Source organism: Polyergus mexicanus, unplaced genomic scaffold, assembly GCF_030449975.1.
Source record: "Polyergus mexicanus isolate NDT 795.1 unplaced genomic scaffold, iyPolMexi1.0 SCAF_2, whole genome shotgun sequence".
Lineage (NCBI taxonomy): Eukaryota > Metazoa > Arthropoda > Insecta > Hymenoptera > Formicidae > Polyergus > Polyergus mexicanus.
Genome location: NW_027223322.1, coordinates 9284874 through 9311650, shown reverse-complemented (window position 1 = coordinate 9311650; position 26777 = coordinate 9284874). Strand labels below are relative to the sequence as shown.

The window sequence follows — 26777 nt, the reverse complement described above, 5'->3', positions numbered from 1 at the left end:
GGCGCAAAACAAAAACAAAAAAAATTACGAAGCCGCCGCAGCGGCAAGAAAGAATCCCCTTCCGCGTCTCTCGGAAGAGGATTAATATATTCCCGGTGTAATTTTCAATATTTCAGCGCGGACCGGGATCGGCCGCGGATGCATTAATCCTCGGGTCGGCGCATTGTTGCCCCCGGGGGGAATCGCGGGGCAGAGACCCGCCAACTTCTAGGCGTGCCGCGACTTTTCCATGCCGTTAAGCAGCCTCGGCGCGCCTCGGCCCGGGGAATGATCGATTCGCCAAAAGGGGAAAAAAACCACCTGCATTACTCTCGTGTCCGTATACGTACACGCGCGCACACAATAGCGCCGAGGCTATATCGCGCGTATAAACGCGTGCGGATACGCACGGCTGTATACGACTATGGTTCTGAGCAAAGGTGCATCGACCCTCACCTGTCCCCTCGGCTTACCGCTCCGAGATTTTAATTGCAGACCTCTAGCGTTTTTCTATAACACCGGTAGGAAGTGAATTACAATCGCAAAAAGGTACGCCGGCGTCGACGCCGGCGCTGACACAACGACGATGCGTGTACGTGTACACGTGTGTACGTGTGTGTTCTGTGCGAGCGACTGTACGCAGCGGCGATGACGCGAGAACTTTACAATTAATTCCTCGAGCGCGGAAGTACTGTAGAAAACTTTGGATTAAAGCATGACAAATGTTTTCTCTGTGATCCCCTTGTAAATAAAGATTCTGAGAGAAACTATTATAAAAAGTAGCCCACGAAGGAGAAAGATACGCTCAATCTTTCCCCAAGATGATTACAAATTAATAATAGATAAAAAAAGTATCCTAAACGTATTAAAGTAGCGCTTCTATAATACGCACAAGATAATAAAAATGAATTTGTCGGTAAGATTATGTTAATTAATAGCATCGCCATGCAGCTAGAAAGCAAGAAAAAAAAACATAATTATACATTAAAGTAAATTAACAATTCTATATTGTAATTAATAATAATATAAAGAGAAATTCAACTTCTAAAAAGCGTGCCGCTCAATTCATCCGCCAATTTATATTAATAAATTGCAATTCCAATTCCAACTATTAACACTTATTAAACAAGGACTGATTAACGCGCATGTGTAGCAAATGATTATATATATTTCTTCTGTGTGTGTATATATGTATATACATAGTTAGGCAAATATTTTCTTATACCTTCGTATTGAGTTAAGCAGGCCCATTAGCCGTGCGCGGCTGACGGACGGGCTAATTCGGGGACAGCTTTCCTAACGTGCATAGTTACAACATGATGCAACGCGAACGAGCGGACGGATGGCAGGAAGAGAGAGAATTACCATCGTAGAAGTAAGCGCGCGATAATCAGCATGGCAGGATGCTTAGAAAATAACGGGGCACTAATGAAACGCGCCGAGTCCTTTCTTACTCACGTGAGATGTAAATATATGTGGGCCGCGTGTACATGCAGCCTCTCTGCATCTCTCTCACTCTCTTCCTCTCACCTTCTCTCTCATACACATTCTTTAATTTACATATCCGCGACAAGTTCGATTTGTTCTGAATCACTCGGAGCGCCTTACGTAGCTACATTTGGAAAATTAGTTTTTTTGTAAAAAAAATATGCCGGTTAAAATTTTTGTGTTAAATATTTAATATATTCATGTGTTAATTGAATTCAAATGTTATATTATTAAAACAATTAAAAAGAAGCGTAAAAACTGTGCACATATTTCTAATTTTACACAATAAATATGTTCCGTATTATAAGTGACAGAATTTATCTGTCAAAATCTACAGAAAAAAATGTTGATTTTATTCTACTATAGGAATGAGAGTGACGTCAATAACATTTCTGTAAATTAATTTTATTATTAAAAATATGTTGATGTTTTACACAAAATTTATTTCAGATTACTATGAAAAGTATGCATTTATTTTGAATTGAAATATTAACACAGTATTAGAGTGTCACCATTTAACATATTATATTAAATAATCGCAAAAATGTGTGTGGACCTTTCGGGGCACGCGATATATATTAAATTTAAATCAAATTTTCCAACAGTGTATTCACACTTCCGTATGGGACACACGCGTACAATGTTCTACGGAATTTCGTCAAATAATAAAATTATGCGTACGCGGGCATCGGCATTTAATGTAATGACATTACCATTTCAGAACTAGCGAGACGGGCGCGTCCACGCTCGTGAGTTTGTACCGCGCCTATCGCGGACGCGATCTTGGGGTGATCTCTCGTTGCGTGTTTCATTTAAAAATTTTTATCCTGGGAAAGTTGCTAAATTGTGTTTTACCGTTGGAGCCAATCATCTAATTAGTGCTTTAACGCCAAGTCACGCAGGAGCCTCCTGCAGGCTTACGAAGCTTACCGGACTCTTGACGAATACCCAATTAACTAACTCGAAATTTTTTATTATTCCGTATTAAAACGTTTGGACCTTTATTAAAAGTTAATGCTCGAAAAATTGCGACTTCTTTTATCAAAAGAAAAGAAAAATTAGAAAATATTTACTTAGAAAGGAAATTTAGAAAATTATTTTTATTACAACTATTATTTGACGATTATTTAACAAAATCGAGCAAAATTCGTGACGACCCAAAGAAATCCTCCAATATATAAAATTATGCTATATGAAAAAAAATGTCATTGTCGAGATGAGGAGACTTGACAGGTCGCGTAAAAATAATTTAAATCCACAGCGATCATTATTCGCTAGATAATCAAAAGGAAAATCGTATGCAGCCGATGCGGAGGAAAAGTATCATTTCTCAAAAAATATGATCGCGATGTAACGGTAATGAAGTTCCAAATTCTACTCGAGGTTTTCAAAAAACCGATGATGACTCTTCTTGACCGCTACCGCTACTTATTCGCGATGCTACAAAGAAACTGATTGTCCACAGAATATTCCTAGAACATTTCGAGTACGCAACAATAAAATGTGTATTCATTCGAATGGAACAAAGTTAATTTATTTGCCTTTCTTGAAAATGTCTTGAAATTGAAAATGTAAGTTTCTTTTTTCGATCGACGCTGTTATACCCTCATCGTTTTATCGCCGCGGAGAGGATGCCTCGCAACGGAATCGCTCTTGAAAATGTTTTCAGCGGCGCAAAACGCCGACTAACGCGCATCGATTGGTCACCGAACGACATCGCGCACGGTTACATCGCGACTTAACAGCAATAGTGTCTGAACTCGGTAGCAATCCTTGTGTATCCTAGCCGACTCTTTTCTTCCTATTCCCTTTCACCTTTTCCTGGCACAAGATAGTTACTTATCCGCGGTACGTCGATCCCTGAAGGGGCTTCTTTCTTGCGTCCTCTCCGCCCCATCATTCGGGGCTAAAGAATTCCGCAATCATTTCTGACGCCAACCGGCTTTCTCTCTCTTTCTCTCTCTCTCTCTCTCTCTTTCTCTCGCTTAATACATAGTACGCAGAGTGCCTCGTACATGTGGACGAGAACGATACATTACGGCGTATCTCGCGCGTTAAAATGTAAGTGTACAAGCGTAGGATATATATGGCGATTGCGCGCGCGTACACGTGTGTTGGGGGGTCACGTTCACACGAAACCAGACCCTCGTCAGCGTACTTATTAATTCGCTAATCCTAATTAATATTAATGCCGTGAAACAATTCACGAACGTTATACATGCCGATAACGCCTGCCGTGAAATTTCAATCAACGCCGAGGCGTCGACGGCTTGAAAAGACTTATGTGTTTTATTTATTCTGATTATAATTAATATTGGTAGCATATATATCGTTTGTCAAGTTTTTCACCGAAATATCGCTCCCTTTGTACAGTAAATCATTCCCCCCCCCTCCCCCTTCTCCCTTCCGTTATAATTTGAAGAGGATAATTTTTTTTTTTTCGTTTAACGCTCTATTCAAAGTACCGTTGAAAGTTTCCGCCCGTAATTAACGAGATAACACGGGAAACATGATACGCTTTGAAAGATTGATTGTTAGGGATTCCCCTTCCCGAGCGAAGAAAGAAATGAGCGTGGCCGCACACCGTGGCCACAGGAAAAACAGGTAAATTGTTACGACATGATATTCGTTAATTTACGTAGGAATTCGAACGGTTCCCTCTTCGATAATAGCTCTGTTGCCTTAGCTATCTCTACGGAAAAGACATATCGACCGGCATTTCCAATGATCACATAGAACGGTAAACTGTTTTATGCTGGTAGGTTATTTATATTCGTATATGCACGTTATTTATTTATATATTCATTTAACGCAGTGAATTTTTAAAATAGAAGAGAGATTATGTGAAAATTAGTAAATGTTTAAATTGTTTAAATATATTCTAATATTCATATGGAAATATGGCCTCTTCTCCCTTAAACAAAAATAGAGCCAAGCTGACCGTAAATTTTTTTATCGCCGTATATATAACGTAGGATCGCGCGAAGAACTCTAAATCAAATTTGCCCTCGTGCTCGATTTACAATTAATATCGCCCACCTTCTTCTCGATAGGTCAGGACAGAACGCTCGTTTAGCCGGTCGGTCCGTTATGCGAAACGAGCAGAACGTGACAGCGTCACTCATTGTCAGTGGTTATCAATCGGACTGTCCCGTAATGTAAGTCGCGCGTTACCTTTATTTAGTCATGGCATTAGAGCTTTTTCACACCAACTATTTTCTGCAACATCGCGATGGCGCATCGTCTGTGCCGTGCTAAAATACAGTATGAGTAAATAGCACATTTATGTAACTGCATCTTGTTAGAAGCTGTAAATCTTTCTACAACAAGGTTGTACATTTAATCGGTATTTAAAATTTCCAGCAACTTAAATAGCTGTTTCCATTGCATCGGCATTAATATATTTTTTTAGGCAACGATTTTACTGCCATTTTTGTCGGATAGAAGTATTTATGCAAGAATTTTCATTAATTTCAAAATGTCAGAGAGAGGGAAAAAGACTCGGGAAATAACAAATATTTTTAATTTAGGTAACATTCTTTACGGGAAGCTTTACTTTTCATAGAAGAAGACAATAAATGATAAAGGAAAAGAAACTGCATTTACGCACTTATGTCATTTATATATAGCTGTAACTTTTTAGAAATAGATACGTGGCCGATGTCTGTTCAGTCCGAAACTAGTCCACATTTGTATTAAAAAAAAAAAGCGTCAGATTCTTGACTAATCTCAAATATATGAATCATCAATTAACATGAAAAGAAAATATCTGTACATATATACATCTTCGAGAATATAACAGATAGCAACTCAGCATGAATCTTATGAATGGATTACAAAGAAAGTAGTGCAAGAAAGATTACAAAAAACTATATCATGTCGTTAAATCGTAATATGAACTAAAAAATCAAGAAATATAAATCTATTGTGAGAATATGTAAATAGTTTTATGTTACTATAATATTATGTAATGTATACTATAATATATAATATAAATTAGAGATATATGTATTATAAAACGTGTACACTATATAATTAATTTATAAAATTATATTATATTGAAATTAAAAAATCTCCATAATTTTTTTTTTCACACTCGTAACTTCTTATGTTCGATTAAAGATAACAAGAGGCCATTTAAAAATGCAACAGACTTTCAACATTTACAATTAATAGTGCTGTCCGCTGAATAGACCAAGTATCTCTACCAATCATCGTCAACGGAACAAGTCGCCATCTAATTCCCCTGAAACGGTTTTAAAAGATTAATACGAGATGGCCCTTGAGTGGAACCGTTCGCTGGAAATATTAGGGGGAAAGAAAGGGGGCCGATCTCTTCTCAGAGAGTCGGGCCACAAAAATATTTAAAAAGAAAAATAGAGCAAGAACTGTGTGTGAGAGAGAGAGAGAGAGAGAGAGAGAGAGAGAGAGAACAGAAAGAAAAGAGAGAAAAAGAAAGAAAGGCAAGCAGCGCAGATGACAGAGGAAAGAAAAAAGAGTCAGAGTAGAACGGACAGCGAAAACCACGACGAAAAGACGGGTGTCGCCCCAATGTATACATAACGCGTATTAATGTGCGTTAAGACGCGGAGAAACGACGTGGCAGACCTTACGGGTATAGGATGACACTTGGGGCCGGAGACCTTCGATCGCTTCGGTCGGGCATTATCTCCTCTCTCTCCTCTGCGACCGCCCGTACTCTCGCCGAACCTCCCCCCTCTCTTCTCCACCCCCGCCCATACCGGCCCCGCCATCCTGCCCCCGCTAGTCATTGGGCCCCGGTCGAAGAGAGTACCTTCGACCGGACTCGGGGCCCCTCGTGCGCCTCCGTCGGCGCTCGTGTGCGCTCGGTTCGACCTTGAACGGGCCCTGTATGGTCTATGCCACTGACACGGACCAAGGACGGGGAGGCCCCACGGTTGGGTACCGATGCGCTGTTGTCCCGAAACGCGGTCGTGGAACTCCGGAGCGGCGCGCTGGAAAGTGTTCGAGCCCGATGGCAAACTCTTTTTCGTGCTTCGTGCCTTCCCTTTACGCCTGCCATTGGCGTAGGGTAGTCGGAGAGTACGAGGATTTTACCTTTGACTCGAATACACGAATCGCGAATTGGTCAAACTGAAAATATGGCAAATATTTCTTTGCATTCGCTGAAGAGAGCTGACATTCAATATACAGATTTTTAATGTTTAATGTTTCGTTTACGTAGCGTAGTTAATCAACTGTACGTATCTGCTCCGTCATTTTTGATAAATTTGTGCAATTTAATATTTCTATAAAACTACGATATATGTAATATCTGTTATTGTGAAAGAAAGAAAGAGAAAGGAAATTTAGCGCGATTTAAACTCAAGGGACTAAAGAATTCAGCAATTTTTTATAATACTCAAAACTCATGGATAATTTCGAAAGCTTAAACTTCTGGAATTTGAAGTAGATATTAATCATTAATAAAATATTTTAGTATTTAAATATTTTAAATTCAAGTTAATGTATATGTTAAGTAGGAATTTTTCTTTCAAAACTTGTACAGATATATTAAGTCATTCCTGAAACGGTGATTGCGCGCGATAAAGCCGGTATGGAAGCAAACGGAAATATTAAACCTATTATTCTGGACGTATGCTACATATGAATAATAAAAAGGACTCGACAACTCCGAGCAGGTAAATTTAGCACGTTCGAAAATGGAATCCTCGTAGCGAAATATATTTAATAAAAAAAAAGAATAGCAATCTCTCTCGGATTTTCTGCTGCAAGAGGTTAGCCTTGGGATGAGTTCTAGAATGTGTAATGCCGCTGATTCCGAGAGCGGTTGAAATTCAATATATAGTTGCGAGCCAACGCGAGCTATATGCACATGTAGCGATACAAATAAAATATACCTCGTGCAAGCGCCTTGTGGCAGTAGCTTGACACTACAGCCTCTTGTAATCCAACCAAACGTCAAATTGAATATTTCTATTGACTGTCGAACAAAATCTCGAAGTAAACACTATCCGCTATCTTTTATCCTTTGTATATCTTACGCAAATATTGTTTATACTTTTGTATAATTGTAACAATTGTATCCGTATATTTGCCTGTGAATGCAAGGAAATTTATTCCGATTGAAAATGATATTTTCTTGCTTTGCATATGGATTAATCTTGCGATTCTTGTGAGAACCGAAATATCATCGTGAATCTCATGCGTCTTCTCTCTCTCTCTCTCTCTCTCTCTCATGAACGCCGCGCGTTCGGATCGAAGTATGTACATGGTAGCACGAAGCCGCGAACGCGAAGTAAAGTGCAGCAACGAAGTAGCAATGATAGAGTACCTCAGTGCTGGTATATTGGCGTGGGTACAAGTATATGTACAAGTACGGATAACGCCGCTGTGCCTGCAGTCGCGGATCGTTTCGAAGCACTGCTGTTGCGTGCAATGCATCCTGGTTATTGCGAAAGGGTCAGGGATCGTGTCGAGAGGCCAAGAAAGACGGTATTCCCGCGGCCGATCTCTTGATGGGATCCTCGATGCAGATCGGCTAATGCAACGCGAAAATGCAAGCCTATAGTAATAGATGTTGAATTCTTTTGTTCGTTTTGATCTTTTTCCCCCTTTTTCTTTTTTCCTCCTCTGTTTGAATCGATAATGTAAAGGTAGAATTTCGCGGGAATAAGGAATTAACGTCATATTACGTTTATACGAAGTAACATTTCTCTTCGTAAATTTACTAGTATGTTGTTTGAAACAAAACAGAACGTAATAATGATATGATATGATGGGTTCGAAAGGGGAAGAAAGAGAGAGAAGATCTCTCGAAACGATCCTTTGCGGTACGCAAATTTTTTTCGCCACGCCTATGGCAGAGCCCAAAAGCCGTTTGCACTAAACCCTACCGGAGATACTCGTTGGGCCTTTCACAGCAGGACCGTCTCGTGTTCACGTATGAAAAAAAAAGTGCGACGAGGAAAGAGGTGGGTCCTGGGCGTTGGCCCTAAATCTAACAAAATACTCGTCCGTCTTGTAGAACGAGGAGCATAATGCGTCTCGTATGAGCCGCAAATTTTTTTTTCGTCACCCCTCCCATATCCTGTTTTCTCGTTGATACTATTTTTCATTTATATTATTTATTTTCATAATACAAGGACAAGCGCTTTTCGATCCTGCAAAAACAGTCGTTATGTGTGTCGTTTATAATAATATATCATTCATGTTGAAAATGATAGAAATCACGAGAGTACAATCTTCCATTTAATGTGATTTATATAATATACTCGCGGAAGTATTCAAAATCTTTTTTTACTGCATTCCATTATGTAATTTTCTTACAAACACGTAAAATAGTCTGCAAGTTATTCCGCTTCTTATGAATAAATATTAAACAATAATGAAGAAAAAATACGAAATTGAAAAAAAAATATCAAACTAATATTTAATGCTGACGGTAAACTCATAATCATTATAGAAGACAAGTATATTATTTGCATACTTAAATCTATGAAACCACTTGAGAAAAACGTATTACAAAAAATTTTCACGGATACACTTGTGAACATGCCTACTGATTAAGAGATTCAATTGTCAATTTTATGAAAAGCAATTCAAAATAATATTTAGATATCCCCGACTCTTCTTTGCGCGGCCTTGATTTATGCAAATATGCAATTTTTTTTGTTGGTTAACCACTTTGTCGTGAAAGATTCTTCGAATCATCGAGTGCAGTTGGAAACATAGGCCTCTCTTCTCTTAGTGGTATTCATTCTGGCGCGACGCGGAAAAAGAGGGAGGCTTATTTTACTTTTGGCAACTTTTTTTCCATCGGCGCAGCAACCTTGAAATTCCTTTGCTGCTCGTTTTCACCTCGGATCGTAGGATCCGCATCGACGACGATGACGAGGACAATCACGAGAAGAGGCTCGAAAGAAACGAATCAACGAGACCTCAACATCGAGTGAAATTTCGCTCGAATAATCACACCTAACAGAATCCTCTTTCCGAGATAAAAAAAAAACAAGGCGCGCACGCGCACGCATACACCTTATCCTTTAACAACAAGAGACAATGAGGTTTCTTAACATGACGCCTTGACGTTACGAGAATAATTATCTTGATTAAGAAATGCCGGACTCGTAACGCAATAATAAGAGTAAAAGACCTCTATCGACCGATCGCTCGAGAAAAGTACAATACTTCTTTTATGCGCCAGCTGGTTGTTTGTGTAAACGGAGATCGACTCATTATAAAGCCGGGACTAACGTAACCATGCTCAGATCGCTGAGCCGGGATCGGCCGAACACGTTCCTACAATGTGCAAACGAATGCGTACAAATACGGGCACGCATGTGCATGTTTGCTTTCTCGCTCGCTTGCGTGAATTCAGCTTCATCGCTTCAGCGTCGCTGCGGTACATCAAAGGGGGATTTGCGTACGGCGTAAGCCGGACATGCAGAATGACCTGTTATCGCCGATGTAATTGTAAAGGAAATAATTCCACCGCGGCGAACGGTAAGACGGAAAGTTCGCGGAATTCGTGTACCAGCCTTCAGGCATGATCGAAGGTAGAGACTCGTGTACTACGCGTGAAAAGTATAATAATTAAAATAAAATATTATGTGATTATTATATGACGAAAATGATTAATAAAGATGAAAGCGGTTTTTTTTTTTTTTTTTTTTTTTTTTTTTTTTTTTTTTTATAGACAAAGAAAAAATATTCTCGTTTAAATACCTGAATTAAACAATTTTACATTTGAATAATAATTTTGAAAACCACATATTCCTCATTTAAAAAAAAAATATAGTAACATATATATTCAATAATGTTAGTATATAATACATTTAGTTAAATATTAATATGTAATACGATATACATAGTATTTAGCTGTAAAAAGAAGAAAAAGCTGCATCCATACGGCGTATAACTCGCAGCGTAGTTTTTGCATCGCACAAGAGCCGCGGACGATCATTATAATCGAAACACGCGTTGATACCTCGCAATCGATGAAGTCATCAATCCGCGATAGAGTCGTAAAAGTATTCAAAGTGTTATATCCCCGCGCGTTAGTCTAACGAGGAGGTTCGTTCGCCGCCACGTTGCGTGCCACGAGAAAATTCAGACGTTATCCTCATCCGCTCGTCAGAGTCATCCTACGCGACGCGAGAGAAAGAAAAAAACAAGCCACACGTATACGGGCTTATACGTGAATCGCAAGGTCGCGAAATATTCTACGTACATCCTGCCTTTTTCCACGTGATTCGCGGTAGAACCGCAGGAATCTCATGAAGAAATCAGAAACAACGAGAGACGAAGATCATAGCCCGAGAGGGAAGAATACGAGGAAAGAGAGACAAGAAGAAAGAGGGTTAGAAAAAGGACCCGCTCATCAGAAGGAATAATACGGGGGTATCTGAGTAATAGCGAGGGTACAACATTGTACGTTCCTAGGAGCTTGTAATCGGAATGGAAATGCGGATCCTACGGACAGAATGCTACCCGTTTTAGACGAGAAAGAGAGAGAGAGAGAGAGAGAGAGAGAGACTGGTGGTATTCCTGAGAAAGAGCGACCGACTCACCTTGGACAGGCGTAACGTCTCATCGGTAATTAATATTATTTCACGGCGACGTCTCCGCTCCTTTTACCCTTCGTCATGCCTTATAATATTGGCTACACGCGCCGCAATATATTGGAATTATGTTGACAGATACGTCGTACGAATCAAATAAGATATAAAAGATGAGTTACAACACGAATTACAGCATATCCTCGATAGGAAAAATTATTATATAACAATTATTACGTGTGTATAATGTATATAAATATATGTATATATGTAAAATATATGTATATATGTAAAATATATGTATATATGTGAAATATATATATATATATATATATATATATATATATATGTATGTATGTATATATACATATATAATTTTTTATAAATCTAATTTATGCGCACAAAGAGAGACGCAAAGTTTTAATATACGTATTACATCGAGTATTAAAACTTCGCGTCTTTTTTACTCATAGATTAGTATATTGGATTATAATTAATTAAAAATTAAATTAAAATTATAAATTAATTAAAATTTTAAATTAAATTAATTTTTTTCCCGGTCTTAGATACGCATTCTCGGGTTTAGCCAAAGTTTGCTAAACTTAAGCACATAAATATATGTATAATTATTACGTAATTTATGAATCGGTTATATATTAAAGTAGATGAAACAACGTGTAACGAACTTTACAATTTTTCAGACTTGCAAATATACTTCTTTTATACTATTTTATAATCCGGAGAAATGAGTTTGAATGTAAAACGTCTGGAATCTCTAGCGAGAAATCTCGATATGATCTAAGACCAATCAATGTCACGGATCTGATTTGATTTTATTGATATTTACGCGCTCGGCAATATGCTGCGTTACCAGTATTACTATACAACGATGGGTTCAATGCCTTTGTGCGAATATTAGCGAGATTTAGAAACGATTGTTAGAAGGTGAGATTAATTAAACGTGAGATAGTGAGGACAAGACGGTAGCAAACGATTAAGACAATTAAGATTTTATTTTCATTTTGTATAGTACGAGTGTGAAAGTGAACGCGTATGTGTAAGTGCGAAAGAAACTAAAAGATGAGCCGCTCGCACGACCCAGAATTCCAAGAGGTATCCTACTATCAAATGTATCCTACTAGTAACTCCATCCGACGCGTTAATGATCGGAGAGGCGATAAAATTTCTGGTCCTTCGAGCCGATTCCTATAGGTAGGAGGACTTGGACATTGGGGTAAGTGGCGATCAGTAGTTACTTCGCCTGGTGCATCGTGAATACGCGAATGATTGCATTCACCACGGCAGGGAGTGCAAGGTCATTCACAAATTCAGAGCCGTGGACTGTGGATTGCATAAGCCACTTGTGCCTCGCGTTCCGCGCACGTCTCGCCTACCGGCGAGATCTTAAATATTGAAAAAAAAAGAAACATAACATCTATCACTTTTTAATTTATATTTAAATTACAATATAAGTTATAATATAATATAAATTATACAAGTTATGATGTGTGTATTCTATAAATTTATGAGACAGATTAGTTAGGTAATTTATAGTATACCACAAGCGTATAGTATCAATCAAAGAGATGAAAGAGTTGCTTTTATAATTTAGAAATATAATAGATGTATTCATTTAATCTGATTGCAGAAATAAGATAATATATAACACACGGTATATAAAGAAAATGATGTAATTGCTAAAAAATTCTTTTTTTTTTTTTAAAGTGAAAAAAAAGGCGCCAAGTGCACGTGCACAAGCATCTTTCAGTATAAAAAAAAAAAAAAACTTACACAAAATAATGTTATTTCAATTTGTTGTGAAAAATTCTTATACAAAATAGTGCTATCTTAATACAAAAACACTGTCATATCCAAAAAATATCTAAAAAACTGTTTTACAAAATAGTTGTTTTAATATTCTACAAAAATAGTGATATAAAAATATTGCGCCAATTAATAAAAATTTATTTTACAAAATTCATTTATTATTATTTCTAATATTAAAACTTGCAATGTGATCAAAATAGTGAAGTATATTAAAGCGAAAAAGAAATTTTAATTCAAAAGACAAATTTAAGTATAAAATAACTTTTCAATTAGAGAAACACTTGGCGCTGTTAAATTCAAAATATAAATAACACGTTAATTAGATTAGCATATATTCAAATATATGCAAAGGAGAACAAATTCTTGTTCTTTTACATTAAAATTCGATAAAGTCAACGTAGAAAATGAATGAATTCTTTGACTAGACTTTGCATTTGACAAGAATATATCTTTCTTTAGATATTACACGTATTTTCTTTTTCTGAAGAAGAAAAATGCGACTACTCAACCGTTGAGTACTTACGATATCTGTGTTTGAGCATTTATACTTTCTCAGCTTTGCATGCTCTTCACTGAATTAGCCTTTCGTGGTCCGTATAATGTAGCGATCTTTACTTGTCACATTAGCGTCAAACCCCTGAATACGTATATTAGTATTGTGAATTGTGAGGCGCACTTGTGTTTTAAAGATTAGACTTTTTAACCGTGCTTATTTTAACTTCATTTCAATACATCTTTATTTTTAAAATGCGATACTCTCATAAATATTGTTCTACAACACTTTTCGATTTTGTGTCAAATTTTTCACATTTTAAATATACGTTCGCAAAAAAAAAACCAAATAATGTATTATTAAAGCATGTATATTTTAAAGCATAAGATTATACACATATTACACTTGATCTCACAGGCTTGCATGATTTTTCTACTTCAATAACGAAAAAAAATTAGGGAGAATGAACAGGATCGCATCCCATTAAACATCTCGCGAACGAGAAGCGATAGCAGAGAGTGTGTTGGCGTCCAGAATAGGTTCTATCCTTCCTCGGACACGCCAACACCAGCATCGCACTCATTTATAATTAAAATGGAAATGCAGAGCAGCGGATAGACGAGAAGGCGAGTCTTAAAATCAATGAAATCACGCAACAGTAAAAAGCCTGGCAAATTGAGACGACGATTTCTCTTAACTGGATTGGTCTGTTTTCCTATTTATTGCCGGTACAGTCATAACGAGTAACACGGAGATTATTAGAGATACTGATAATCGACGAGATATGACGCTTTAGATTTGTGCAAGCTTATAATCAGAATGCAAATACAGAGCCCGGGGACTCTATCGACTTCCGCCTAACAGCTAAACCGTTAAAGGCGCATCTAATTGGCATGATCTCTCAATTATGTCAAGCCCTTTGAACGCGACTGACTCTTATTCTATGAGATATAACCGCTGATTTTCTATATCTTTAAACTCGGTATAATATAATTTTTGATAATTTCTCCTTCTTACTCTCCCTGCATACAAATTTTAATTTTAACAACTTTGTATTTTAATGAAAAACAGTTGTCTTTTTTTCATAATTGCTATAAATTATGAAAACTATTTTAACATCTATTAGAGATTCAATATATTACTAAAAAAATATGCAAACTAAAAATATTATTCATAAGTAACGTATAAATTTGAAGTGATCTAGGGTCTCTCTCTCTCTCTCTCTCTCTCTCTCTCTCTCTCTCTCCCTTTTCCTCTCTCTAGTTCTAAATCTATTCGCTCAGCGGCATTTTTTCTCTTATCATGCCTTCTCCTTTCTACGAGATTGCGTGACTACCAAGAAAACATAGTATCTATATCGTGATTAGCATCCCACTTGTAATTTCGATATAATATCCCTTACGTAAATATATACTTCAATTTGCTAATTTCCCTATTTTTGTCGCAATTATCATCGAAATCCCTAATCGTCCCTAAAGTGCGCATGGCAGAAGGATCATCGGAAGCCCCGTATTATAGGACAGGTATACTTTTTTTTCTCATCATGCGACAGCCGGAGTCAATCAATCAATCGTTGAACGCAAGGTGCACAAACAACATTTCATTTTCGCGGAAACGCCTTTCGAAAATGACTCGCGATAAGATTCAAATATTTTCATCTCGTTTTACAGCGTAATTCAAAATGTAATTAAGAATCACCTCGGTCGATGGAGTAGCGCGAGCGCGCGCGCGCGCGCGGATACGCGATTTTACGCACGCGCGCGTGTACGCGTGCGGGACCGAACGAGAGAAACATAAATCTCACGTAAAACGAGTATTAACCCTGCGAAACCGTGGCTCTCCATGAGCTTGTAATTACATTACGCGTAAGTAAGAGGTACTCACGCCCGATACTCACTTGTTGATTTTTGGCACTGACTTTGACTCGATCCTGTAACAGAAAAAAAATATACGCGTGATTATAATGATGATGCGATGAGTATTCGCGCGATTATATCGATTAAGTAATTATATCTGCACCTTGCTTTACGCACGATATATTGCCATCAGTAGGAAAAAAAAAAAAGTAAGGCTGATATTACATTTGTCGTACAACAAACTTTTTAAGCGCATTGATTAGCTAATTTCTAGGGACTCGAGAAAGTTTCTATTTTGCAGCCAATCAATATGCTTAAAAAGTTTGTCGTACGACAAATGTAATATCGACTTAACACGCTGTGAAGATTACGATAATTAACGATATATTTATATGCATTAATGTATATATGTATAATAAATATATCGCAATATGTAATTATGCTGCTCTTTGAAGAATTCGAAAAATTATATGTTAATAGCAATTTTATATTTATCATTAAAATAAATATACATACATGAGCAATAGTTGTGTATGTGAAACTTGTGTGTATCATTTTGTATATAATATAATTTATAATTGATTAATATTATTTTTAATAGTTATATTCGTGACTATTTTATATTAATCTATATTTTTTTACTTTTAAAAAGTAAAACTCTTTCTAGAACTCACGCAAAGCTATGAATCTTTGAAAATCTAACGACAAATAATAAAGAAAATCTTGCAGAATAAAATGAGATGCTGCATAAACTCGGCATCTCATTTTTGCCTTGAAATATATTCTTTTGTTTAATTATCCAGAATTATTTGTGTTTAAACTATCAAAAACTATTAAAAGAACTATTGAAAATAGAGTCAAGATTCTTATAAATAATTAAAAGTTTCCACGAAATAAATTCAGCTTTCCACATACGCAATACTTCGCTTGCAACATGTATTTGGAATGCAGGCAAGAGAGTTGGTTAATCCTTATAACACAACAATCTATAAATAACTCAAATCTGATCATATCCTGTTCATTCACATTCCTGATCGTATATATAAATAATCATAAATAACTCTAAATCTATGCGGTATGTAACTGTTCTGAGAGGATCGATCTTAAACGTATCTTAAACCAACTTAATCCTAAATCGCTTAAATCTGTAAAACAGGAAAATCGTACGCCAAGCCGATGCGGCTCACGCAATCTATCCGACGTGATTGCATTTCGCATTCGTCGCGTGGACGGCGTTGCACCTTTTCTCAGGAAGAAACGTCAGGCGAATGACGAGAAGAGGAAAAAGTGCAGCGCGTCGCGTCGCGCAAATAGATGCACGGGCTGCATCGCGAAAAGGAAAAAGACCGAGAGAAAAACGAAGACGGAGTAGTTTGCAGCCTTCATATACCTTCGGTGTCTAGGCAACTCCCGTGAAACCTGCATAGCCAATTTGAATAATTTCCTAGTTTATAGGACGAGCACACAGTCGGATCTGGTGTCATATCTGGCACGTAGCGCCGTTCCATCAGTCTGGTCGACGCATCGGCGACGTATACGAGTCTTTTACACGGCATTTCGTCACATTAAATCACGCGTAGCGTTAAAATTCCTTGTACGACGGAGGAAGGATAACACGATGGAGAAAACATTGTTCTCGTCGCACCTGATCTCCCTTCCTGTCTCTCTCACTCTCTCTCTCTCTCTTTCTTCTCCTTTCGCGCGGCTCCAAGATTTATGAACGTAATGACATCGTACATCAGTCGCGGAAGCAAGGCCTCTGAGCGAAACTTGATTAACCCATTACGTTGCGTTATATGGAGCAGCTACTTTATAATCGCGCGAGATGAAGAGAGTCGATAAGACAAATACCATGAGAATATTATGACAGTCGGTTCCGTCTTTACGTTAAACTCTTGGAAACATATTTGCCTCTGACAGAGAGGCTGGTATAATATCCTTCGCAATCCAAACGGAGTAATTTTAGAATAAATATATTATTTGAGTTTAATGTTAATTCGATTTTTCCTTCAATGAAAATCTGTCGAGATATGAATAACTTTTATAATTACAAGACGTTGGAATTTTTTGGGTTAAGCTTATTAAGACAGAAATAAATAACAAAATTATCTATCTCCTTGTTTAATATTTCAAATAAGCTTCTTCATAACGTTTGAATTTTGATCTAAAATTTAATGACTAATTTAAGTTGAATTTATGTTAAGAAAAAATCTATCTTACGTAAGTCATAAATTTCATTAAAAATTGATCCCATATCTCGCCGGGGAGAGATTGCATCGATCTAAAACAATGAATCTCCGCGAGGGAAATAATTCTGGCGATCGTGCGCGGCTGCGAAATAATTCATTCGGCGTTTCCGCAACGGGCGTTTCGCAGTACCGGCGTGTATTGCTCGGCGTGCATTGCACGACTGATATCTCGTCTCTCGTACTTGGGGTACGGTGTGCGAACCCTGACCGTACGTGGCAGATAACGTATGGGCTTTCGTGGATTTTCCTGTTTCTACCGACGCGCAGATAAGGGAAGGAAACAGGAAACGACGGCGCCGAGGACGTTGCACGTGAGGTACATGCCCGATGAAAGCGAGCCGTTTTATCGCGGCGCGAAGGGAAATGAATCGTTAAAACTGCGATTATTTTTCAGGCCTCGTCCTCGCGTATCGTCATTCGCCGTTCGAATTGCATCTATTCATAGACGCAGTTACAAAAGACAAAATTTTATACATACAATATATATTACATACACAAAACCGATTGTACGAAAAAATATTTCAAGCAAAAATATCTTAGTTTTGGAAAACATGATGCACGAAATAAATTGTTTATTTTCGCGCATTTTACTTTGATATATCAACGTTGTACAAAGATATTTTCTTTTTTAATAAAACCTAATGATTTTTATACAAATCGATTCTCATAAATATTCTATTCATATAAAAGTAAAATTATTAGAAAGTCAATAATTTAAATGATATTTTATATAATTTATTTCAAACAAATTTATATAATTTGTATCAAACAAATAAGATTTGAAGTATCTCATAAAGCGCTCATTTTTTAATTTACACTTATTTTTGACTTTATTTTAATACTTTTATACGCAGAATAACGAAATGAATTGATTGATGTAAAAGCTATATATAAAATATTTTTGTATTGTTCTACAGAAAAAAATTTATTTTAATTATGTCAAACATATTTATGATTTTTAAAAATGAGAAGATTTCTTTATATCTTTTAGAATAGAAACTATTTACAACATTTAATATTTTGATCAAAACTTATATATAAATATAAAAATATATGTCCAAGTGAGAACGATAAGATATCTTCACCTTATGTTTCCGTTCTGGAAGAAGAGTATCTTACCGTGGGCGAACTCATCGCTGCGCCTAGCACGGTGCGGGAACATTGTTTCGCGATGCGTATTCCGGTGCGTGTACGCACCGGAGGAACGAGCCTACGACGCGTATAGTTACATCCGTACGCGCGGGCGTGTATCGCACGCACGCGGGAATAGCAATAGCCGCGGGTAGAAAAGGAAGAGAGAGAGAGAGAGACGACCGGCGACGCGCTCGGTAAGCTACGACGAAGGTTATCTCACGGCGCGAATCTAAACCATTTTACCGTATACGTAACTACCACCACACGTTCTCGCGCCCCCGAGTACACTGTCACTTTATGGACAGATAAGCTGTCGCGCACGCGCGCGCTCGCAACGAACAATGACGAGCGTACAATTTACGCGTCTAATTGCGCCGCTATCAATCTCGCTCGTCGAATGAGACATTAAGTCGCGATTCGCTAACGAGAAGCCGTCGCGTTTGTTTTCGCTTTTACTTTTTTTTTTTTTAATTCGCAGGATTTTCCTGCGAATTGAGCGAGGAAGATAAGAGACTATAATTTTCGAATAAAACAATATAAAGGAAAAGTGATTCATATCCTTATCATCTTCCTTTTCTATCATCCATTTATAATTTATACAAAATGTATCAATCCGATATTATTTTTTTTTGGATAAAAACAAATTTTTCAATCATTCTGATGACAATTTCTTCTTATCGAATATAATATGGAATATCATTGTTTAAATTATAATTAAAAAATTTTTAATCGATTATTGACTCAATAAAATTGACAAATTCAATAGAAGACGTTGCCGGATTCCTAACATTTTTCTAGTCCGAAAAATCTCAAATCAGTTAGTTACACAATTATTGTGTTCCGGATTACACTTTAATTATCGTGATTTAACTTCGAAGCAAGCTTTCGCAAATTTACATGTTCGCGACGGCCGATATACTCCGTCGTGCGAAGCTTAAATTCTATCCTCAAGGTTGAAAAATCGCGCGTTTCGGATTCGCGTAAAGTCCCGTTAATAGCGACCGTGTGAATTCGCGCGTCAAGGTCTCGAACGTTCAGGCAGACCGGAGAGTTGGTCTCGAAGCCTCGATTGTCGCTGACCCGATCGTCGCCATTACCATAACATTATACAATCGGCAACGTGAGGGGGTGGAGGGGAGAGGGAAGAGGAAAGCCGGCGAGAGACGGAGCTATGATCGTAAAGAATCGACAAACGTACATACGTACATGTACGTTGTAGGATTTAATTACATCGTTGCGGGGAAGAGTGATCGCTGGAACTAGCAGTGTCACGCCTTTTAATCCGCGGACACCTCGGTTATTACTTCCCGTGGCTTTTTAAACTTGTCACCGCCAGCCCCGGCCGCCAGCGGGCGTAAATAATGCGGCTTTCGCCGTTCCGCCGCATTTAACGACTATCTCCTCCTCGACTCGCGCGCGCAAACGCCCATTACTGCATTATTTATTAACATTATGCGTGATCTTAACTCACGCACGCAGCTCCGAGATCGCCCTCGTGATCGTTTCCCCCGTCACGCTTGACATCGACTTGATCGCGCAATTTTCCTTTAGAAAAATAAGAATGAGAGAAAAGAGAAGCAAGAAATTATATTCCAAAATAATAAAAAAGCTGATAAACCGAAGATAATAGACAAGAATTAGAAGAAGGGCACAAGGATGAGCAATTAACGGATGTCTGTAACATGTAGTCAAATTTAAACGAACAAAAACCATACGAAATTTTATTTCATTTCAGAGAAATCTTAATGTTCGTCATTCTAATGACACTATTCCATTATGTTATATTTATTTGACTTTGTACTCTTGTGTATTAAAAATAGCACAAATCAATAATAGATTATCGACGAGACCGATAATAGATTAATGCCTTATCGATCCCAAAGCAAGAGAGTTTCATTTATAAATTGAGTAATAGTGAAGAGTGGATAAAAAATAAGACGTATTATCTACGAACGCTGATTATATTGTATATAGATGTCGTAAGAGTATGACGGACGTGTACATTACATGTGCCGTCCATTACACCTATCGTTGCAGCACTTCAATGTTTTTCGTCGATAAGGATAAAAGTTTGAAGATACATAATTAAATAAACGTGATCACGTCGTACACGCGTCACGTTTTCGTAATCCGACCTGGAAAGTGTCGAGAGATCGTTAACTTTATACCGAGGAGGATAGACGAAAGGACGCAGGAAAGTGAAAACCAGCAATGATGCTTAATGAAATTTAATGCGGCGAAAGTGCCGTTAAATAACCTTCTTTTGTCGCCATTGCAGAAATTCGCGGATAATTAATTCGCAGAAAGTATCTCGCCGCGACGTTAATTGGCATTCGGCGTGCATTTATGCCTAGTCATCATAATTTTGACAGCCTCTCTGACAAATTTCTAGAGAAAGGAAACTGTCGTAAAAAGGAAACGAAAGGACAATTTCAAAAAGAGGACGAATATCCTTCACCTTTTTTACTCGTAAAGCGAAAGTTCAAGGGATCTCACCGCGCGAATGTTCATTTCAGATTATTACGTTAGAGAAGCCACGAGATATGAGCAATAAATATATGTAAAATGTACTAACATGAGAGAAATGATTATTAATAATAAAAAATAATTCTCTAATATAAGTCGCCAAGAGATTTTCGTATACTTTAATCTATTTGGCCTTGATTGTTTATAATCCATTTTTTTCATGATCTTTTAATTTGGCAAAATTAAATATCCTCGTAACATATTAAATTCATAAAGATTAAAATAAATCAAACTTATTACAAAAAATGTAGTATTTTTAGAATTATTTATAGATATCTTTAATATCGTATTTTTTTCCTTTCTTTTGCCTTGTATAAGACGCAGAATCTAGATCTTCGTTTATCTATTACTGATAAATCCACCATTGAGTAGCCTATCACGTAAAAGAATTGGATATATCCCGCGAGACACCGGGGTTCGACTAAAAGAAAAGAGAGAAAAAGAAAGAGAGAGCAAGTCCAAAGGCGAGACAGTCCGTACCCTCCTTTCGTTCTGCTTCACGCACTCCCGCGTGAAGAGCAAGGGCGGCACATAGGACGGAGCGTGAAAGAAGGACGCGAGCGCAGGACGAGGAGAGATCCGCAAGAGAGCACCCGACCTCCACCTTGGTCGCCACGCATCGTGGAATTCGCATTCGGGGAAGAGAAGTGCTTCTACCGTATCTCACCTCATCTCACCTCACCTCACCTCACCTCGCCTCGCCTCACTTCAGCGCTCGCTGCTGCTTTGCATTTTACACTGGCGTCGAGAGATTTGGTCGTTAGATTCGCCGATGCACCACCCTTCCTTCCTTCTCTTCCCGGACGCGCAGCATCGTTCTCCTTCAGGAACGGATCTACGTTACCTAGCAATTTCACGTTCCTTACCAATATCCCTTGCGCATTTTATTTAATTTTTCGTTCAACGCGTTCAAATTTTATCGTGATATTATTTTCTACAGAAATTTTTATCCGACATTGAATTTATCAATAGTTATTTAATTTAATATAAAAATTCGTGTCTACAATTCTAGACCGAGATCCTTTTTAAAAACCGCCTGATTCGATTTACATTATTTTGCTCATTATATATTTTATTAAATTTACATTTTTGTTTAACTTTACTTATAATCTTTCTCTCTTTCGATTTTAATATATCGATTGCTATTTTTAGTGAAGAATTACAAAGTTAAAAATTATGAATAGTGTAATTGTGATAAAGTTAAAGTCGCGTGAAAGTAATCCTTGTCTTGTTTCTAAAGCCTTCATCTTTGATTCCCCTCCGACTTTTCCCTATTATCTTCACTAAAGGATACAACGCTCCGAGCCCCCGTTGCGCTATATACTCACGGGACTTTTACTACACGCACGATGCATTCGTAAGCCTCGCGCAGCGAAAACGCATCGGCCCTGAAAGTGCGTCAAACTCGACGCACCGCGGGGTACATACGCCACGCGTGGAAAAACTCACATCCCGAGTTTCCGTCGATGTAAACGTTCAAACGACGATGGTCGTCCGGCAAAAAGAAGTTTCTGCACCTTTCCCCTTGTGTCTCATTACTTTAAAATTATAATGAAACAACGTTTTCTACAAATAATTCTAAGATTGAAATCTATTTATTAATCTCGTCCGGGAAATATTTAAAGTTTAATCGAATTGAAATCTAGATTCCGAATAGTTGGAAAATTCGTTTTCTTGTTAAAACAATAAAATTTTTGCGTTAAATATTTAACCGTAGTCAATAACATTTTTCCAAGTTAATTCTATTATTAAAAATATATTAATTTTTTCAAATTTATTATAAAGTTTGCATTCATTTTGTGTTAAAATATTAACATGGTATTAGTTTCATCATTTAACATATCTATAATATTATGTTAAATTAACAGAGAAATTTGTGTGGGCCGTTTGGGACACGTGATATGTGTTAAATTTAAACCAAATTGTAGTCAAACTCTGTGTAGTTAAATGCGAAATCGAGTCTAAACGCAAAAAATAGTATGTCATGACCATTATCCGATAATTGTTATTTTGCAAGACAAGACATAATGAGACACAAGAGATACAAGATAACATACCGCGAGAGCGCGCAATAGTTTCTTTCATTATCTCTCACATGTATTCTGCGACAAAGCTATGATGCGAGCGATTATCTAACACGCCGTCTCTCGTCTGAAGAAAATCTTCAGCTAGGTAACCCACTAAACTACAAGGAAGACGCACATGCAACGAGGAGACAATGGACTTCGCCAAGAGTACTACGCAGTGTGACTTGCGCGCGTGCAGGAAATTGCATTGTGAAGAAAGCTAGTCTCACCTACAGGATTATCCTGCTGCTGCTTCTACTCCTTCTCCTCCTCTTTTCTTTACTTTTTTCTCCCGCTGGTATTTCTATCTCGCTCTCTTGGATCATCGTATTTTCATCTCGCTCTCGTCAATAATACTGTCGTTGCAATCAATCCTACTCGTAAATATCACATCGCCAAACAAAGAGAAGATATTATGGGATAAGAAAATATTAAGAACGTTGATTCTCGAGAGATGCGAAAGTGTCGTCAAGAGAGAATGAAAGATAAAGAGATATAAGAAAATCTGGTTGACCGTATATCTTTTGTAGCCGAGTCGAATTTATCGATAAACGGCGGATTAAGATCACGAGCTAAAGAGAATCATTTAAATTTAAAAGATTCGCAACTATCTATTTGCCCTGAAAGTTTAAAAATAAATAACAATTGCAGGCTATTTCTCTTTAAAAATTAAAAAATCAAAAAACCTAATAATTTATCAGTTCTGAAAATTTTACAAATTTATTCGTGAAACATTTCTTTAATTAAAATGCATTCTATTAAAAAAAAATAAATAAATAAATAAAAAAAATACAATATTAATTTAACTCGCTTTCATTTTTTTCCCGACATTTATACCAAAATTTTTATTTGAACGAATTTATTTGGAGTTTCTTATAATTTCTTTGGAGTTATTTCCTCCGTTAAATTAACTTAAACTGAAACTAATCCAATAAAAAAGATTTACATCAAATATCGATTCAATGAGAAAAGAGATAATCGTTAGGATTAAATATCACGATTATTAAATACAATTCACATAAATGTATTTAATAATCTAATTATATCGCCGCATCCGTAAGTATGTGAGTCGCCCCGTTATATTCATAAAGCATCCCGATAAATACCGCGATATAAACACCGAGAGTCGCTTTTCGACGCATTCCTGCGTCGGCATTTGCGCGACTAATTAGCCATCAGTTAGCGATGGACATTATTCGCTTAGAAACAAGAAACCAAAGATAGGATATACCGACTCGTGTTAGTTCCCTGCCGCGCGTGTACCGTACCGAATCGCAGTACATACGTAAATACGAAGGAACGCGCCACGCTAAGATGCGAAGCCACTACGGCCGCAAAAACGAGAAAGGAAGATCGTCCGGAGCATCACTTCTCACATGCGGAAGTACCTTGAATTAGTGATACTCTCTGGTTGCCGCCGCCGCATCGCTACCACCCGCTGTCATCGGCTTGATCTCCGTGGATCCGCGCTCTCTCGTAAATTCGCGCAGAGACCTTCCTCCGGCAATTAATGATAGCCGTGAACGGGAGAAAACAGGATTCCGGAGCACGCACGCACGCACGCACGCAATGGAAAATCTTTCCGCTTAATTAGGCGAATGATGCCGACCTTAGGAAATCCACTGGCAGATTCGCGCGCTTACCGTCACTATAGAGATGTAATTTTACATCCGTACTCGGCAAATAAGATTTTGAAATTGCTGCTTTGCTCGGATAATTATTAAGTCAACAAAAACGCCCTATCAATTGAAAACGATTAAAACGGCAAATATTTTCTGTATCGTAAAACTTGGAAATTCAACATGCAGTCAAAATCAAAATTGATTTGGCCAATTACTCGCTTAATCTATTGCTGTATTATATATATTTCTTTTTTTTAATTATAATTCCTTGGAAAATATTTTAGATCAGATGAGAATGCATCTACAAAATTTTAATTAGTTTCGTCAGATACAGTATAATATTAATTACAATACAATCAAATAATGATATTCCACCGATTAAAAAAGATGAACATGATAAAAATAACGGTATTAAATAGTATCATAAACAATATTCATTAGTATATTAACCGACCATAAATTAAATCAGATTTATCTGATTATCTGACTAAATACATCAATCTGATAATCAATATTAATTTCCAGAGAGATATGTATTATACATAATGTTGAATACATTATAGTATAGCTACGGCAAGAAACTGCCATAACAATATGTACAAGATAATATCTTGAATATTATTACACTATTTTATAGTTTCTCGACCAAAAATTAAAGATGCTGGCGAAAATAACATGCGCTAGATGTGATTTTTAATATCAATTAGAGAAAGATTCAGCGAAAATATGCACGCGTTATATCAGAAATACGTAGCGTAATTAAATTTCCATAGTTGATCCTTACAAACGATTGATCGCGCTGTAGTTTCTTACGTTCCTTTACTCCGTGCACGGCAAAAAAGCGTGTATGTATGAACATATTTATGAGTAAATTTCGCGATTGCAGAATCGTTGATAAAAAAACTACGCAAATTTATCAGCGTTTCGGATCATTAACGTGATTTGCGGCTGATTCGAACGATCCGCATACTATCGAACGCAGAATCACTGCATATCAATTCGAAATGAGATCTCTCCCTTGTCCCTTATTGCCTTTTTTTCTTTCTGACATAACGTAGTTTCGCTTGCTCGCTAATTTCACGGCAAATAATTTAATTAGTCGGAAGAATATTGTTTTGTTGCAGGAATCTCGTCTGCGAAAAGTGTCGATCTCCGCATTTTTTTTTTTTTTTTTTTTTTTCGGACGGCTGTCGTGGCACTATATATATATATATCGGCGAGAAAGATTACTAGATAGATAATCCAATTTCTCGAAAAGCCAACAGCGCATTGATACGTTATCCGGCTATTCAATAACGAAACAAATAGCATTCTTTTTCTCAATCTATTCAATGTATATGACATGTGCGAAAAGTTAAATATAAATAGTCAAACCGAAACATGAGAAAAAAAAATGTAATGCATAATTAATAACAGCATACTCTCACTCGAAGCAACGTATATACCTGTGGTAAGTAAATGACTAACGATCAGAAGTCGTTGATCTACAAACGTCGAAGACTGACGTTGTCGGTTCAGATGCAATCTACTGCCGACGACGAAGCAATTTCTTTTACGCGAGAGGCCATCGACGTATCCCGTTACTCTCGCCAGTAATGATCATGTTGGCCAACAATAATTAACAGAGCCAATTCAACGCTCATTAGTCAAAGTAAATACGAGAACGATGTATATTCGGGATTCATGATGATTTAATGCACACACTAGTCTGAGATGACGCTCGTTGAGAGATACGTGCGTGCGGGTAATAAGCAAAATCGCAAATATACGGTGGCGCAATACCGCGAGAAGCTGTTACCGCATATTACCGGGATGATCAAAAACAAGCGCATGCAAAAATGCAAGGGATGGCGTAATGTCATTCGATGTAGCGGCGTAATCTCTCGTAATATCGCGCGATTTTTATACAACCGCGGATATAATTGCTATATACGACATATGGTACTTGAAGCGGAATATTATAATAGTGTTCGAATCTCTCTAAATACAGACATT

At 37.3% G+C, this 26777-nt stretch overlaps 1 protein-coding gene across 5 annotated transcripts in view; it reads right to left on the bottom strand.

Moving 5' to 3' along the window:
* Sano (serrano) overlaps nucleotides 1-26777 on the bottom strand; it is a 136606-nt gene that overhangs the window by 52939 nt on the left and 56890 nt on the right. For all 5 annotated transcript variants that reach the window (XM_070315883.1, XM_070315882.1, XM_070315886.1 and 2 more), the window contains one exon: nucleotides 15227-15259. The gene's annotated coding sequence lies outside the window, so the exon portion shown is untranslated. The remainder of the gene's footprint in view (nucleotides 1-15226; nucleotides 15260-26777) is intronic.